The sequence below is a fragment of the Lagopus muta genome, chromosome 1, assembly GCF_023343835.1.
Source record: "Lagopus muta isolate bLagMut1 chromosome 1, bLagMut1 primary, whole genome shotgun sequence".
Classification (NCBI taxonomy): domain Eukaryota; kingdom Metazoa; phylum Chordata; class Aves; order Galliformes; family Phasianidae; genus Lagopus; species Lagopus muta.
Genome location: NC_064433.1, coordinates 29,420,843 through 29,433,600, shown reverse-complemented (window position 1 = coordinate 29,433,600; position 12,758 = coordinate 29,420,843).

Sequence of the window (12,758 nt, the reverse complement as noted above, 5' to 3'; positions counted from 1 at the left end):
TTTAAGTGGTAAGGAGATGCGATTTGAAAGGAACTTACTTAAAACCGTTCCAGGAAGCCAGCCAATGTATACAGCATTTGCTGAGAGTATGAAAGATTTATACAAGAATATTTCCTGGATGAAATATTAACAGCACAATGTCTCAAAAGCACAACTGCCAGGAATGCCAGAAGAGGAGGTGAGTGCCCTTACATACAGACGCACCATGAGAACAGACACAGAGCACCGACTGCATGGTTGTGCTTGTAACCAAGAGAGCTATAGGACAACCTCAATACAGAGACTTCTACAGCACAGAAGAGTAAAATACAGATATGTTTCTGTTTAGCAGTCACTCAACATACACTTTGACAGTTGTTGTTACCTGAAAGATCCTTCTATTTTTATTGTAAATGTAGCATAGCATTGCTACTCCATGGTTAAATATAAAGTGCCTCTGGGCATGAATAACTTCAGTATTTTTTCACCATTTGTGCCACTGACCTTATTTGCTGGAGGTTTCTTCTCCTTAGTTTGCGATTGCTCAGTCTTATTCACTTTGTCCTCTCTGTCTCCCATTTTCCAACCCCTAATTCCTTCATCTCTTTTCTTACCGCTGCAAGGGTCCATCCAAAGTCTGGCAATCCACGTGCAAATGTGTAGATGCATGAAACTTATCTTTGTGACTTAACATGTATGTAAGAATAACCTTTCCTACTCATAGACTTGGCCCTTTCTAAATCAAAAACACTTTGTGTTTGGAATGGTGACTGTAGTCATTATAACACGATGTTGCTGCCAGGCACTGTAGAGAGGTACTACTGAAATAAGACAGCAAAAAAAAAACAAAAACCAAAACACAAAAAACAACCCAAAACAACCCAAACAAGTGCGGAAGAGAAATAACAACACTGAATGAGAAAAGCTCAAAGTATGAGGGCTAGAGACAGATTAGAGGAAATGCTATCTTAGGTGTAAAGATTTACTCACACAGCAAGAGAGTAAAAGAGAATTAAATATTTCTGGAAGCATGTTTTCATCAAAAATCATGTGAAAGATATAACAAACAAACCAATCATTTAGAACCCCCCGCACCAATGAATTCTGGAGCAGCCCTGGGACTAATTAAGTACAAGAACTTTGGGTATCATCCTACTAAAATTTTGCAAGCAAAGTTTGTTTGCAAGCTAAGATTTCCTTAGTCAGATACAACTTCTGTTCTTGTTGCATTTTTACAGAAGTCTGAAGTTTTAAGATATGTTATTTGACACATGGATGATAAAGGGCCTGGAACATCTCCCCTATGAGAAAAGGCTGGGTGACCTGGGTCTGTTCAGCCTCGAGGAAAGAAGACTCAGAGGGGATCTTATTAATGTTTACAAATATCCTAAGTGTGGGAGTCAAAGGGCCAACCTCTTTTCAGCGGTCTGTGGGGACAGAACAAGGGGAGACGGCCATAAACTGGAGCATAGGAAATTCTACACCAATATGCAAAGGAAATTCTTCACAGTGAGGGTGACAGAGAACAAGAACAGGCTGCCCAGAGGGGTCATGGATACTCCTTCTCTGAAGATATTCAATACCTGTCTGGATGCCCATCTTTGCAGCCTGCTGTAGGAGGCCTTCTTTGCAGGGGGGTTGGACTTGATGATCTCTGGAGGTCCCTTCCAAGCCCTACAATTCTGTGATTCTGTGATTATTGAATTAAAAAAAAAAATTTCAAAGCACTTCAACAACACGTTGTATGCTCCATCTGGGACAAAGAGAAGCAGTGTTACCTGTTCAGGAAATAAGAAAAAACACTTATTAAGTGTTATTATTATATATTATTAAGTAATATTTGGTTGTTGTAAGACACAATTTGGTAGTATAGGACACTTCATTAATTGACTTAAAATTGCATACATAAAGTTTGATTATTTGACACCTCTGTTTCTGAATACAGAATATTGTACCAAGGAACTATGGTGTGACAGCTCGCTGCTGCAAACTCCTTCCCTAAAATATTCCACTCATTTCACCAGGGCCTCTATGCAGCTGTATGGGACCAGTGATTTTGCAAGAACTTTTGGAAACTGATTTTTCAGGTTGAAATAAGAACGTAAGCTTTGGCATCATGTACATCTGAAAGCATGCTCCAACAAACTGTCTCGTGTGAGATGCCAAAGATGCAATGCAGATGTTAAGAAACAAGTTAATGAGCATAATACTTATTCCACAAAATGAGCTACGATCATCTGAATGATCCTCTGTGCAAAAAAATCCCAAACACCCTGTATTTGTGCAGCTTCTGGTGAAGCATGAATATCCATTCCTATTGGTTAAAATCTGGCTTTGGAATATGCCGAAACAATCATTTCAGAAAATGCTGAGCAAGGTCTAATTGCAGTTTTGTGGAAGGCTACTCCTGCTACAAGGCTGAGTTCCCTGAAAATCTCACTGCAGACCACCAAGAGGAACAATATATTTTATTGGACCAAAGACTACATAAGATGGGGAAAATCTCATCCAATTGGGAGTTTTTTCAACTATCACACATTGCAAAAGTGCAATTCACACTTTACCAAAACAATTGGGCAGTGTGACAGTTCCTGGGTATTTTGAAGTCAGAGGTGAAGCATGAGTGGAATAATTTCTTCATTTCACAGAAGAGCTCAGGAAAATTGATGCTCTGTAATTCCATGCAATGATGCAGGTGGAAATAAAATCTCAAAGAAAAAGAATATCTGATATTCAGAATAACTGGTGCAGATGATTCAGATGGTTATAATCGACACTGTAATAACAAAATTGGCACCAGACACCTTCCCAAAATCTGTTATCCAGATTTACAAGGAGGTTGATAATATACTTCTAGCTAGATAACATCTAGAGGTTTTGTTGCAGAATGAAAGAAAACTTGAAGGCCCAAATTTCTTCTTGGCAGATAGCAGAGTTCAAGAGTCCACTGGATATCGATTGTATGTTTCAAGATGTCAGGAAGGATCAGGGCTGCAAGCAGAGACTTCTCAAAATGAGAGTTAATTGCATTCATGGCAGAGTTTTTGTGTCATATGCTGCCTGTATCATTCAACCTGAAAGAGTAAAAAATAATCAAATCTTTGGTTAACTCTTAAAAATCGCATATTTCATTTCAAGAAATTTTATTAACAAGTTAAAAGGGAAATGACTTTCAACCAATGTTCAAACAGACAAATAAAAATAGTACACTTATTCCTCTTTGATGTGATAGTCAACTGTTTGCAGAATTTCATGTTCCTGATATAAGCAGTAACTTTGAAATTATTTTGATTAATTTGATCGTGGCTTTCATGGACACATTATAGACATTATAAAGGTTTAGACTCAATATGAAAGGAACTTAACACTTTTCAGAGAACTTGGGAGAGATAATAATATAAAGAAAACATTATTGTTTTTCAGAGTATGCTATTTTGGAAATTGGATACAATGATCCAAACTGGATTCTCAAGAGGTCCTGTACTTGTGTCATTTGTACTTATCTGCTGTTTCAACTCGGTAAATTATTTTGCACAGTAGATCTGAAAGTGACCTAATCTCTGCATAAAACCTAATGAAAAAAAGGATGCAGTTTAGTTGCACTGAAAAAAGTATAACAAAACTCTGACTTGTCTTCTAATAAACCCCAAAGGAGCTAATACCTTCTGAGTGAATTTTATACAGACAAAAAAAAAACCAAAAATCGATGTATCTATATACCATGTCTATATATACTCAGCCAATGTTTTTTGTTGTTTTTTTTTTCTCAGAATAACTCCAGAGGAATTTTTAGAAACTAAAATTAGGTCAGTATTCCTGCAGCTTCTTACGAAGTTCTTGCAGAAAGGAAATCTTTTTATCTGCAGTCAAATGCAGTACTGCTGTAGCGGTGCTGAAGTAATTTGGGGTTTTGGCCATTGTAATGGTCAGTCGTGATACGCAAACAGGAACTGTTGTAGCGCTCCATGAGCAATCATCTGGTTAAGTTAATAACACAGGTGACTAAATGATTCCTATACAGAACACAATGTGGTTTGAATTTTCACTTTTGGCAAACTAGGCATATTTGTAAATCCTTTCTTAAGTCTATACATACTGTAAACAAGAAGTCTACACTTAACTGGGATATCCTTTATAAATCCTCTAATAGAATTGCAATTAAATCAAGAAAAAGAGTTAGTAGGTCCTTTGCCCAAATCAGGGTTTTATGCTGGCTACGTAAATTCTGCATTTTGCTTTGTAAGCTGAAGTATTCCCATTCCCCATAAGTATTACAGTACTATCGTTTCTAACAATTATCTCATTCTGCTTTCTCCTTTATTTTCCCAAGGGTTTTTTTCCCCCTTTAGCGAAGTCTAATTTGGCCAGATCCACCTACGTGTGCTCAGCTTTCAAATGATTCATTTCAGATGTTCCTTCTGCTTACATCCAGGCAGCATTTGTTTCCATCATTCTCCATATGTCAACAGGTTATTCTGAGGCAGGCTCTCTTCCCGTTTTATCAGTAAGGTTAGCTGTGTTTTCCACAAAAGGACTCTGGGTATAGAAAAGAACATACAATGTTTTTTAGAGAATAAAAATCACCAAAGCTTTCATCTGTCCCTGATTCATAATTCTTGCATAAATAACAGATGGAAATATCCCCTGTTTTTCTTGATACCTGACTGGTCATTTGTTTTGCATATTTTTTTTTCTCATTAGGCAACAAGATTGCCTTTGATTCCTCATGTTAATTTTAAGCCTGATGTTATGTCAAATTTGAAGTCCAAATAAAGACACATATTAATTATGTGGGCTTTTATTTCTGTTATTGTGCAGATTTTTCTTGAAGATACTTTCTTCTCTCAGCTTTATGTACTCCCTCTGCAGTAATTCATCTCTTCCCATTTTTAGGGGGCTACTGTTCAACTTTTTCTTTTTTGACAAGTGAGGAAAAGCATGCGGCTCCTACTTTCCTTAGAGGTATTTCAAATATTTTTCTCTTACATATAGATCATCATGATTTTAAAATATTTGTTCTTTCCAACATACTGCTCCCTTTCAGTCTGCCTATTAATGCCTCACAAGAAACACAAAGCAGGGTGGGAGAAGCTGGAGTCCATGGCAGCTCCCGCCACTGACCTGCTGCATTCTCCCGTCAATCTGCTATAGCTCTTCTGCATAACAGAGTTTGCAGGGTTCCAGGATGTTGTTTGTGTGATTTCTCTCTCATTAAACAGATCAGTTCATTCTCAGAATGAAAACCATTTGGTATTTCTGAACACATCATAGAAATTTTTATTTTAATTGGCATCTACTGCACTTTAAAAGGGCTGTGAGCTGCATTGTTCCAAATCTTCCATGCAAACACAGCAGTGTTTCCAATCCAGTCACATTCCTTATTTCATTTTCAAGTCTTACTCTACGAAGTATCTGTTTTGCAGATATAACAAGTAAGAAGCAGGCTTTGGGTCATGCCTGGAGTGAGCATGGACCAGTTGGGCAGACAATACCAGGCCCATGGCCAACCAGACAAAGGATCAATGCAGATTCCCGTAGTCTAGCCTGTGTTTCAGGCTGCACTGGGAAATCTCTTCTGTGATTCTGTTCCCTGCAACTGATTATTAAAAACTGCACTCCTATTAAATGTTGTTAGTTATGTATCCAATAGGTGGCAGATTGCATCATAAGAGCAAAATTTACCTGAATGCACTGAGCATGATTTTTTAGAAATTGCAAAATGAAGCTTAACTCATTCTTTTTGGAACTAGATCCGATCTAATCAAATGTCATTTAAATTGTAGAGTAATGCAAAGGAAAATAATTTTGTACCTCATGTTACATATTCATCTGAGTTTCACCACAAATGTGTAGGCTTTATGCATTTGATAAGTTTATTGAAAGATGAGAAATAGTATCTTTCAACAGGAAAATCCCAAGCAAGTATAAGGGCATGTTCATTTACATTAAATGTGGAAAGCAGAACAAGATTTCTGAGCTTAGCTTTGTGAGCTAAGTTTGTTGGGATTTATTTGGAGGTTGGAACTAGATGATCTTTAAGGTCCCCTCCAAGTCATTCTATGAGCGTGTGATTTGTGTGGTTGGGATCTAGATATGCTGCCAACCATTCCTCTCTGAAAACAGTCCTCTGCTGCCTTTAGACTGCTTGCAGCAGTCTGCAGAGAGGATCAGCTGGGGCAGACTTCTGTGATCTTTCAGGATTGAGGTGAACCCCAGAAAAGACAGTCTGAAGATACAGCACAGTACAAGCAGTCAGGGGAGGGGAAGGTCTCAGAGCACCACGTCTGCCTTCCCTCTGGATCTAGAGGATGAAGTACTGTTGTCTGATTGCAACAGCAAATAGTTCTCCCCATCACACCTACTCTGCTGTGTTTCTTGTTGTTCTGGCAATATATCATCATGTTTCTACCAGTTCTTTCTTTGACCCAATGCCACACAGCAGATGAGGTGAGAGACTACACCAGCATCCATCCACAGCACGATCTACATATGAATGACCTGTACAGATGCTTAGATTGCAATTTTTTATCCTAGCTGTCTTAATGAAAAGCAGGAATTACCAGTTGATTGTAAGAGACCAGGACCTGTGGAGCCCAATGGAGTTGTTCCTCCACAACCTGAATGCAGAATGTAGCTCCTTCCTGGTGCTGCTACAGCAGTATCAAAGAAAACCCACATGTGATGGAAGCTGTGTGCTGTTTCCACCTGCAGGTGATGTTACAGCCCTGTAACGCTAATGAAAGGCCACCTATACTGTCAAAATATAATTAAAATGTAAACTAATCTCAGTACAAAAAGGAAAGCACAGCCTGCCTTTATCAGCCCTAGTCATGACTCACTGCTCTGTCGTATAATAAACCTGAAGAAATAGGCAGTTGGAGCCCAACCCACACAGCTTCACTCTAAATTAACAGTGACGGCAGCTGTGGAGAAGTATCTTGCAGGAGCCTCTAGAAACTTTTGTTATCAGATACTCGACAAAATTAGTTTTTCTAAAAGAAATTTCAATTCATTTCTTGTTAAAATAGTAGCAGTAAACATGCATAGCTAAAGAACTCTACATTTGTAAATGATTGGTATACTTACCACAAAGCCCCATAGAAAGTTTGATGTATGGTTAGCATATGCTGCATTGAATGGGAATACAGCTCAACTACTCTAAAGCTGGCATCAGATTTCTTGTGCTAAGCGAATTTAACATGTAACACTATCTTGAATGAGATTCAAACCATAATGAGTTGGAATTGTATTTTGTACTATGTTCTTGAAAGAAATTTCACTATTTCTACTGCAGCAGAATGGATCATTAAAAGGGGAGAAGCTGAGATAACTTCAGTGACACACACCGCAAACTACATGAGATAATTGTCCAGAGGCAATTTTGATCAAAATCTGTCTTTTTATTTCATTCCTTCCCCTCCACAGCATTGTTAAAGTTCTTTTCAGGGATTGCAGCATGCTCTCCATTTTTATCTGCATTTTACAAAGCCTCCCCAGCTGCAGACAGGTGGCTGGAGGAATTCAGGAGGAGCGCGGGTGCCGCACCAAGATGATCTTTGTAGTGAACCTGCACTCATTTGCAGCATGGCACCAGCTCACCCAGTTATGTGCAGCTTTCATCTTTGCTGTGCACTGCTAACATGGAAATTACTTCTTGCAAAAGGGACTGCATCTGTATGAATTACCGTGCTGCTAGATTTAAAATTCTATATGTTAAGGTATATTTATCTGTACAGGGCATGGTAACTGGCTAGGGAAATTAAATCACCAGCCCAACAACACAAAATTAGATCTTATTTAAAGGTTTATGCTCTTAATCCATTTTGGATTAAAGGTGATGATCTGAAATAGTTGTATAATGTAGCCATTAATTTCTGCATGTATTAGGCTCCAGCTTGGCAAGGCAGTCAAGGATGTGTCTCATTTCAGTACAGTCATTCTTGAGCTTGAACTTAAACTTTTGCTTACTCAAGAATTTTAGTGTGAAGTTGAAGAAATAGCTGTTGAATTTGGAATAATATCCTGATGTGCCTCTGCTGTATACCAATCCTTTTATAGCCAAACTTTACAAGAAAAATGCATTCATCTTCCTCATATGGAACTGTGTTACAAATGGTGAGGAAAACAAAACTTCAGAAGCTGTTAAAAAGCCATAAATGTCCTTATACAAAATGATATTCTCCTGAAGAGTTCCCAGGGAAGTTCTGTAAGGGTAAAGCAGATCAGTGAGTACTCATGTCAGTGAGCATAAGCAAGAGCATCAAGGCAATGGTCCACATGGAGATAACTGCAACAGGAACCTCTCAAAGCTGTCCTGAGGTGATATTGTGAAAAAAATGCATGCAAATCTTTTCTACTAAAATAGCTCACAAAAATAGCTAGTCATTAGTGTGTAGGGCTGTTCCTCAAAAGGGCTCCTGAAAATCTGTGAACTGCATTCTCTTTGAATGAAGCTAACTCAAGTAGCAGAACAAAGTTGCAGGTTAAGGAACACTGGTCAGAAGGAAAGAATTCCCTCCCTGATATTACAATTCATACAGCAAATTCTTCTGAGCATGTTTGAGATTCTGGATTAAATTCATGTACTGCCTAGGAAGATTCATAGAAGTTCAGTCTTACCTTTATTCTTGATTGAACAACCCCAGCTATAGGAAATTCTTTAAATGTCTCTGACCCTGTAATTTTAACATCATCGCCACAAACAAGCAACAACAAAAGTATCTTCCTCTTCCTAAGACCTTTATGGGTCACGCAAGAATGGGAAGAATGTCATTTGCAATAGACAGATTTTTCAGAAGTTAGCAGGTAATTGTGAGAAGTGGGACGACGAGATACTGGCCTTTATACCACAATGCAGTCCTTTGATAGAGGCAAGTAAAGAGCAATGGAGAAATTCTAGCAACTTGCTGCTGAAACACCAAACAACAAAAAAAAAATAGCCTGGAAAACACCTGAACAGTGTTTTTATCTACTAGATCCATCCGTGTCTCTGGTCAGTACACTCTGAGCACACAGAGACAAGACAGTGGCTGCGGTCACATACTGTAAGCCCAACTTACATTTCCCAGTTGCTGCTCTCTGTCTGCTCTTCTTAAGTTAGGAGGTGCTTAGCCATGTGGATTTCATTGCCTTTCCTCCTTATCCTTTTTATGCTTGTTGCAGATCTCAACCCAGGGGATGAGTATCATAGAGCCCAAGCTTGAAAACAAAACAATTTCCATTTGTGTGCCTTGGTTTCTGCTCAAGGCCGGTATATTTCTTGATGCAGTGTTTGCAGCATGAATCGCATCTGTTTCTTTACGTCTGGTACTTCATACATTATAGATGATTCCTATACATGCACTGCAGGCTGCAGTAGCATATGCCTAAAATATGATTTTTAAGATGAAGTATTTCAGGAAATCTGATGTTGGATTTGTGTGAGGTCGGTGAGCAGGCCAAGTCAAGCAAGCTTCTGTCCAAATTTTTATTCCATTGCTTTACTGCCAGATTTTCAACCTTGCTTCATTCAGTTGGCTATTTTTGAACCTGAAATTTTTAGAAAGCACAAACAGCTACATGAAAATAAACCCTATGGTCACTCACAGTTGTTTATGGTGAAATGTAGTCCACTAAATCTATAGAACTTCACAACTGATCTTGAAATACCTAGGATTTATCTGGAACCCCATGAGAACATAATAGAGTATTCTGTTTTTAAAGCTGATAGGGGAATGCTGTAAACCTGGCTGTTTGAAGGTGACTCCATTTCAAATATGGTGAGAACATACAGGACACCATCTCAAATTCAGTGTCACTAACAACTTGTTGACTAAAGATTAAAGTCTGTTCCAAAGCACCAAGCGAAAGAAATAGCATCATGAAAGAGGTGATGAAACTATGAACTGCAGCTTAACTGAACAGAAGTTAAATTTTACTTTCAACTCTCCTACCATTCACACGACAAATATAAATTCTAACGTTCTTCCCTCTATTTCCACAACTTGTGTCATTGTGCTGCTCTGAAGATTTTTGAATAAAAAAAAAAAGTTCTTCAGTATTAAAACTTTAAAAAGCAAAGAATTTGTTTTTATGACATTTCATATCTTTGATTTCTATCCAATCCTCCCATAAAACATTCATGTTTTATTATTACATTCAGAAAGATAGTACAAAGAAAAGAAGTCTGTAATTTTGCATGAGTATTCCTTAAATTCACCTAATGCTGGGGGGCTGTTTCCAATTTCTTTGAATAAACTCAAATTTTATTTGTACTTTTAGGAATTTGACTATCTAATAACAGCACATTTCTTCTATAATGCATGTGTTGGATACTTTGCTCTCTGAACAATATTAATAGACAGAGGTGGTCTGCAACTTGTTTCCTGGATGTTTATTTTTTAAAAAATATATTTTCTAGATTTATTTTCTGTTTGCGAATTCTATTTTGAAAGTTCCCTCCCCTTTATTTTTTTTTTTACAATAAGTTATTGTCCCTTAGATGTACCTACACAAATACATGTGTATTCTGACCTATAAGCTGGTTTCTGCAGCAGTGATCCTAGAGCTGTAGTTTTAATGAGAATTCCATCACTAAAAATCTTCACATCATTAGTGTTTAAACTCTGTGTTTAAATGTGTCCAAAGCCCAGGGACACTTTTCTGCTGGGCAAGAAAGCTGAAGAAGAATTTGCAGAGTCAATGACTTAATTATAAAGAACTGTTAAAAAAAGAAGTATAAACTGCTAAGAAATTACAGACTGTAGTGGAAAGTGAGACTCTAATAAGCACTGCTTCACGTTGGCCACTAAAACTTTTAGAAACAATTGTGGATATGCTCTGCCTAAGACATTTTTTTCAATTATTCTTGCTTTGTCCTGGAATGCTTCTTCCTATTAAGTTGCTGATCCCCATTAGAGAGGACTGCATGCTACAGGATCAAAACCCACAAGAATCAACTTCCCTGCCTTTCTTCCCTTACCAAAGTAATTTTTATGAAGCTTATAAATTATCTTCCAATCTATGTTCTAAAATAAATACAAGCCTTTTATTTCTCTATCCAGTGACTATTGCTTAGCTAGCTCTCCAGATCTTGGCAGATTTTGAGGTTCTCATTTGGTTAATCTAAGTAATTTCTGATACTATAAACTGTTGTAAAAAAATGTCAGCAAGTTGCAAAGCTCCACTTGACTTAAGATAATTGCACCTGATGTTGTATAAACCTTACATTTATTATTAATACAATAGATATGGGGAAACATCTTATGAATTATAAGCAGATTACGAACACTCTTTCAGTAAGAAAGTCTGGAAGTTCTGTTTAAAAGAGAATGTATTCTAGCAGTCAGTAAAATAAATTCAAGAATAAGCAATGAACTGAAAGCCAGATCCTAATCCTTTTAATTCAATTGCATAGATAATCCAGTTCCCTGAAAAGATTATTTCAACATGAAAATGGAAACCAGAACAGTGAAAACCAAGGGAAAATCTATGGCTGAGCAAAAGTGAACCACACTTATTGTCATGTTCAACAAAGGCTGTTCATAAGACGTTTTTCTTTACCACTTTTCAGCAGCACCAAGAAGCTCCCCACAGAGAATTTCAAGCACATGCTTGAAATTTCAATTTCAACTCACATGCTAGGGAAATGTGGTCAGAGGGGGAGATACCCCAAAAGAGCAGCAGGAGTGGGGGATCATGCAGACTGTCACTTGAGCCCCAGTCCTTCAAGCATAATTTCTTTCCTTTGGAGTTAGAGCTGTGGGGAAAAGCACAGAAAAACATGGAGGTGGCCTGCTTCACAGGCAAATATCTAGAAATGATAAATATAATGACCTAGAAAGTATATACAAACAACTGAAATTAGAAGATATTCATGCAGGAACAGTGCTGACAGGATGGCCTCCTTGCTTCTAAGAGGCAAAAGTCCTTAGTGTTGTAGACATTTTCTTCTGTTATTTAACAAAACCATCACCTTCCTGGAAAGCACCTTTTGGACGACATGCAAATTAGAAAGCACTTGCATAGTCCAAGTGCAGCTTATCTGGGTAAATTACGTCTGTACTGTATTCATCAGTCTCGTAAACCAAACTATCCTTCCACTATTTGATGTGTATTTGCCTAAGCAAGTGTGTGCCTTTAGGATTTTACTGGTTTAAATAAGCAGTATAATCTTGTTTACCAAACACAGCCACCCAAGCCCTTCTGGATGAGCACAGCCATGCTGGCAAAAGCTCTACTTGGTGTAGTGTAGCTTTATTTCCATTTTGTCCTTTTGCAGACACCAGCTGCATCTTTGCATGCTGTGCAACCATGGCCATGGGATGGTGAAGAAGTGCAAGTGGATGAAGTCCACTCACATCTAGTATTAGGAAATTTGTGTGGTTGCTCACTGTTCAGCAGCTCAAGGAGCTTCACATAGCTCAGGCTGCACTAAGCAGAGCACACATGGTAATCACTTATTTGGTATCCTTCTGCCATGACTTCAGCTCACTGTACAATTTCAAACTGGAGCTTAGTATCAATTTACCATGAATCTTACAGTTGAGCCTCTGCTGTTTATAAATTTTCCACCGGTGAAATTAAAGTTCTCCTGACTTAAACTTCTTCAACTTTATTAAAAGACGGCATTTTAGAATTTCTTGGCTGCCTCCTAGTTTCCTGACTTGAATTCCCAGGCAGATTTCATGTTGTCAGCTGCTGTCCACAATTCTAAGTGAAGGAGGAAAAAGGCAACTTTTTTGTTGGTGGCTTGAAGGATCCCTTCTCTTCTGAGATGTCTCATACCTCTTTCACTGTCC